This window comes from Sorex araneus, chromosome 1 (assembly GCF_027595985.1).
Source record: "Sorex araneus isolate mSorAra2 chromosome 1, mSorAra2.pri, whole genome shotgun sequence".
Classification (NCBI taxonomy): Eukaryota; Metazoa; Chordata; class Mammalia; order Eulipotyphla; family Soricidae; genus Sorex; species Sorex araneus.
This window is the reverse complement of record NC_073302.1, coordinates 210016221-210022220: the sequence shown is the minus strand read 5'-3', so window position 1 is coordinate 210022220 and position 6000 is coordinate 210016221.

The following is a 6000-nucleotide window of genomic DNA, read 5'->3' as shown; positions in this document are numbered from 1 at the left end:
CCTGAGTTCAGTAGTGTCACACCCTGCAGAGGTCGATGGCAATGGGCAGCGAAGGAAGAACCCAGGGCCAGGGTGGTTGGTCTCAGTTGCAGTCTATTCCATTCCCATATCCATTCTCCTCTGACTCTCCCCTTGCTTTTTCCTCCCCCATGCTACTTCATTCTCCTTCTGCAGTTCCCTTCATTCTCTTTCTGGCTCTGGATCCCCTTCTGCTTCTCTCTCTCTCTCCTGAGCCACTCTTGCTCTCACTTTTTACTCTGTCTCTTACTTCTGACTCTGACCCCTGCTCCTGACTCTGACATTTACTTCTGACTCTGACTCTCACTTGCTTTGTGCTCTTTCTTTCACCTGCTTCTGGCTCCTATGACTCCCTGATTCTCTTTTGCCTTGTGCTCTGCTTCAGTGACTCCTCCCTTCTCTTAAGTCTTAGTCTATATAGCAATCACACAGGGTGGGGACACAAAGGTGGGTTGAGCATTAACAAATCAACAAAGAGGGGTAAGACCACTCCTCCAGGAGATTAACAAAATCTCATATAAGGGGATTACTCCAAATCACTAGAAACTAAGTGAACTAAGTGCCACTTAAAGGCAGATTTTATACAGGGTGTGTCACTTTCTTCCTTCCTCCGCTAGTAATCCACTTAAATAGTTGCAGTAAATTTACTTCTAATATTTCTAGCAATGTCATTCTGTATGAGCACAGTAAGAGATATGTCAAACTTAAAGTTTGGTTCTTTCTGAGGACATCTTTAAGGTACCTTTATTGCTTTAAGGTAAACTAAGTTCCCTGCAGCAAGGCTAAAAGGACAAACCGAATGTTATTCTACAAAATGGGAGCTCAATTTCTAATTTTTTGAGAATCGTCCAAACTGTTTTCCTAAGGGCTAAACCAGTCGGCATTCCCACCAGCAATGAAGGAGAGTCCCTTTCTCCCCACATCTATGCCAACACTGGTTGCTTTTGCTCTTTTGATATGGGCCAGTCTCTGTGGTGTGAGATGATATCTCATTGTTTTGATCTGCATCTCCCTGGTGAAATTTGCATATAAATGGATCAACATGGAACATTTCACTTAACACTTATCATGTTAAGTGAAATAGTCAGAAAGAGAGAGACAGGCATAGAAGGATCACACTCATCTGTGGAATATAAAGTAACAGAATGGGAAACTAACACCCAAGAGTAGTAGAGATAAGGACCAGGAGGTCTGCTCCACAGTTTGGAAACTGGCCTCATATGCTTTAGGAAAAGGCAGCTGAGATAGAGAAGAGAGCACCAAGTGGAGGATGTTGGGAGGACCCATTAGGGTTGAAAGATGTGTACTGAAAGTAGACTATAGACTGAGCACAATGACCACTCAATACTTCTATTGTAAACTACCCAAAAGAAGAGAGTTTACCTCTAGTGTAAACACAGAAAAGAAGAGAGAACAAAAGGTAATGCCCTGCCACAGAGGTGGGGTGGGTTTGTGGGGGGTGGGGTGGGGGTCATGGGAGGGATACCCAGAACATTGGTGGAGGAGAATGGGCACTGGTAGAGGGATGAATAAAAGATCACTGTATGACTGAAATACAAACACGAAGGTTCATAAGTTTGTAACTGTACCTCACGGTGATTCACTAATTAAAAAAAAAAAAGACAGAAAAGAAAAAGAAATGAACCAAAAAAAAAGTTGAAAATATAGTTTTTTCAAAAAAATTTCAAGAGGATAAGCACTTTTTTGAAGTACAGGGTAATCTTTTTTGTTTGCTTTTCCCCTTTATTTGAATTTCATTTTTCTTGAAATAAAATTAAAACAGAATTTAAACTAGGAAACCCCAAGAAACAAACTGAATTTTTGTTACCTTATTACCAACTATAATCAACTATGGTATTTAAAATAAAAAAGAAAAGTTTGGTTTATATAACTTGTGACATTTTATAAGAAAATAAGAAAATTATGCCTTCAAAATGAAATTAAGCAACCAAACAGATGGTAGAATGGATAAAGTGCTTGCCTTGCACACAGATGACCCTAGTTGATTCCAGGCACCCTGTGTGGTCCCCACAGTACCACTTAAGAGTGATTCTTGAGTGCAGAGCCAGGAGTTACCCCTGAGGATTGCAAGGTGTTGTCCAAAAAAGAAAAAAAAAATAAAATGGAAAGAAAAGTCCATTACAATAAATTTTTATTTAGAGTAACAAGAACCAAGGACTTAACTCTGTAGAAAAGCAAGGTAACCAAAGATTCTATCAGGAGAAATGTTATGGAGGGAGACATCATAAGGTTGATAAACCCTACCAAGGGAAAAATGGAGTCCTGCAGAACAGGGAAGGCACAGGGGAGTATGAATGTAGTAATAAGATCTAAATACAAATTGTTATTAACGTTCTATGCATTTTAACATGTCCTACCCATCTTACAGCTGAAAATAGAAATATTTTCCTAACAAGAGGGAAAAAATACATGTCAGGAGTAAAAAGGAAAACAAATCTGTCCTAATGTTGAAGGCTGATTCCCACACAAATCTGACCTGTATTAGTCATTAATATTGCTAGCATATACCAGAAATCTACTTTCAACTCTCATAGTAATTTGGGACTATATGACTTGTTCTCTTAGTTGAGGCATTATGTTTTGCTCAAAATTTCCCACCACCATTCAAACCTACCAGCCTGGGGCAGATGCTAGATTATTTCCATTGTTCATTTCCATTGTTCATTGTTCCAATGAGAGCTTGCATGGTTGTGATTATAAATGTAAATTTCTAGATTGTAAATGGTTGGGTTCCAGAGACATCTCTGTATGACACTAATCCATTTTGGGATTCAGTTGGGAACCCCTGGCTCAGAGCTGTCGGTGTGCTATAATGGCACCCAGAGGCAAACTGTGGGCGTGACAGCCAGTCTACTAGGTGGATGGGGCCGCGGGAGGGGTACCATGGGTCCTCTGCCACCATGTGGCCTGGAGATTCAGTCCTAGAACCTGCATACCTGTACCTTGTTTATGGAAGCCCTTGGTCAGTGGGATTCCATCTGGAGTAGGCGGGAAGAGCACACCTGCTCCATCTGCGGTGCCCTGGTGAAATTGGCTCAGTATGGGGCTTGAAGGATCTCTGCTGTTGTGGTGTCTTCCAGGACTTGCTGCTGTGTCTTTGGGTCAGGGCTGTTGCTGATCTAAGATCCACATTACAAATTTTTCAGCAGATTATGTCTTGATGAGGTCCATCCTGAGACTGTGGCATCAGGCTGGGGGTATGGTGACGATTTTGGATTGTGGAAGCAAGTGGCTGCTGGGGACTTTTCTTCGGCAGGCATAGGTCAACCCGCCTCCCTCCAATTTACTCTGGTCTGTTCAGTCATGCATATGTCTGAGCTTTTCTTCAGCTTTTGATCTCTTCTGAGATTTATTTAGGGGTCTCTGAAGCAAGGCCAGCAGTAGAGCTTACAGGGTGGTGCTGGAGTTGGCTTGTGGGGGTGACTGCTAGTGCTTCCATGTGTATTGGGAAGTGGGGGAGGTAGCCCACCCCAACTCTGAGAAAGCCTGCAGATTTCGGTCACAAAACCCACGTACCAGAATTTTCAGCATATTATATCTTGATGAGGTTCATCCTGAGATGGTGGAGTCAGGCCAGGGATATGGCGGCAATTTTGGATTGTGGAAGCAAGTGGATGCTGGGGGCTCTGCTTGGGCTGGCTGCCAGGCAAACCCACCCCTATTTGATTTACCCCAGTTTATCCAGCCATGTGTGGGTCCAGAGATTAACTGTGGCTTTTGATCTCTTTCGAGATTTATCTATAGGTCTCTGAAATAAGGACAATAAATGAGCTTGTATAGCTGAGCCAGAGGTGATTTCTGGGTGTGGCTCCCACATACCTAACTTTTGACCGTTTACTTTCTTCGTAAACATGGTCTCAAGTTGGTGCGGCCTGGCCACAAGCATGGTAACAATTTTGGGGTATCAGGAAGTCTGAAGGCACCATCAGGCTGCTGATGCACTCACCCCACAGGTACAGGTTGACCTGCTGGTGGCAACATACCCCTAATATCACTATTTTCATTATTTTATATATAATTAGTACTGAATCAAATTTTATAGACCAAAGCCAGTTGTGCTCAGGGTTTTCTATTGAGTCTGTTTTCAGGGATCATTCCTGATAGGATTTGGGGTACCATATTCAGTGTCAAGAGTTAAATGCAGTTTGAGCATGTGTAAGGCAAGCACCTTATGCACCGTACTATATCTCTGGTCCCATAAACAGAATATTTTGTCTTATGCAACATACATGTATAATAACATTTTAAAAGAGAAGAAAATCTAAGGATATGCACACACTAGTAGTGTACATATATGTATGTATACATATATAGTGTTCATGTATATATATATACATATACATATATGTATATTGTCTGTAGTTAGCTATAAAGGGTTTTTTAGGAGGTGTTGGCTTAAATACTGATTTGTATGTGTTTGGGGGCCATATATAGTAATATTTGGGGATTATGCTGACATGATTCTCAAGGTAGCTCCAACATACATGCATGTACATATTCCACCCTTTTGAGGTATCTCCGTAAGCCCTTGAAAAGTCACTTTCTAGCTGATTCACTCTATCACTGTATCACTGTCATACCCTTGCTCATCAATTTGCTGAAGCGGGCACCAGTAACATCTCCATTGTGAGACTTGTTGTTACTGTTTTTGGAATATCGAATAAGCCATGGGTACCTTGCCAGGCTCTGCCATGTGGGTGAGATATTCTCAGTAGCTTGCCAGGCTCTCTGAGAGGGACAGAGGAATCAAACCTGGGTCAGCCATGTGCAAGGCAAATGCCCTACCTTATGTATATATTTTTCTTGAATGCGTTATGCCCTCTTTTTTACCTACTAATAAATTTATAATTTTGCATTTTACTTTAGATATGTGACATACTTTTTTTAAATTTTATTAAGTTGCAAAGTAAAATTAAAAGTATTGAGACTTTCTAAAAATTCACTATGCATCCATAAATACACTACCTCTTCCAATATCAAAATTAGGTACTAAAGTAGTACATATGTTATAATCTTTGAACATACAGAGGCATATCCTCTGTAGGTCTAATTAACACAGGGCCAGGAGGAATACAGCAGATATGACTCTTGTCTTCTATATTGCTGAAAGTTTAGTTTTCTATGAAACACTCATAAAATATTTATTGAAACTCATATCCTAAGGCTTTTAATAAATACATTCATCATCATCATCATCCCGTTGATTGTTGAATTTCTCAAGAGGTCTCAGTAATGTCTCCATTTGTCCAAGCCCTGAGATGACTTTCGCTACTCTTCCTTCCCAATGATGCTGCATTGGAGACTCTTTCAGGTTCAGGGGAATGAGAATGAGAGCTTGTTACTGGGTTTGGCATATTAATACACCATGGGGAGTTTTCGAAGCTCTACCATGTGGGCAGGAAACTCTTGGTAGTTTGCCAGGTTCTCCCAGAGGGAGAAGTAGGCTGTAAGATATCGCTCGGCCACAAAGTGGCCTCGCAGTTCTGGGAACTTGTTTTAAGTCTCTGGATGTTGGCCATTGACAGGATTACACAGGCGCTGGGAGATAGTCCCTGGGTGTGACCACCTAGCTACCGGGAAATGGGAAATCTGGGTGGAGGAGGCCCAGTCCTGATCGAAGCAGGCTTGGAGGTCTCATCCCCGGGTCCCACATACCTGGGTTCCTCTGCCAGTTCCTTCATGTGTGAGGCTTGTCTGAACATGTGGAGAGGGGCGTTGAGCATGGCTGTGGCTAGGCTCTGGAGGTCTTCAGCCGTGGAAGCTCTCCTCAGGGCGGGGAGAGAAGCTGGAGCCCAGGAAAGACAGACAGGCGTTTGGGCAAGAGACATTATGACATACATAAGTTTGAGTTTCTTTATTTTGAAGTGAATGCGATACATGGGGAATTAATTATAAAATAGTCAAGAACATTAACTGGAGTAAGGACCATCTCTTCAACATAAATGGGGTCAAGAAAGTGGA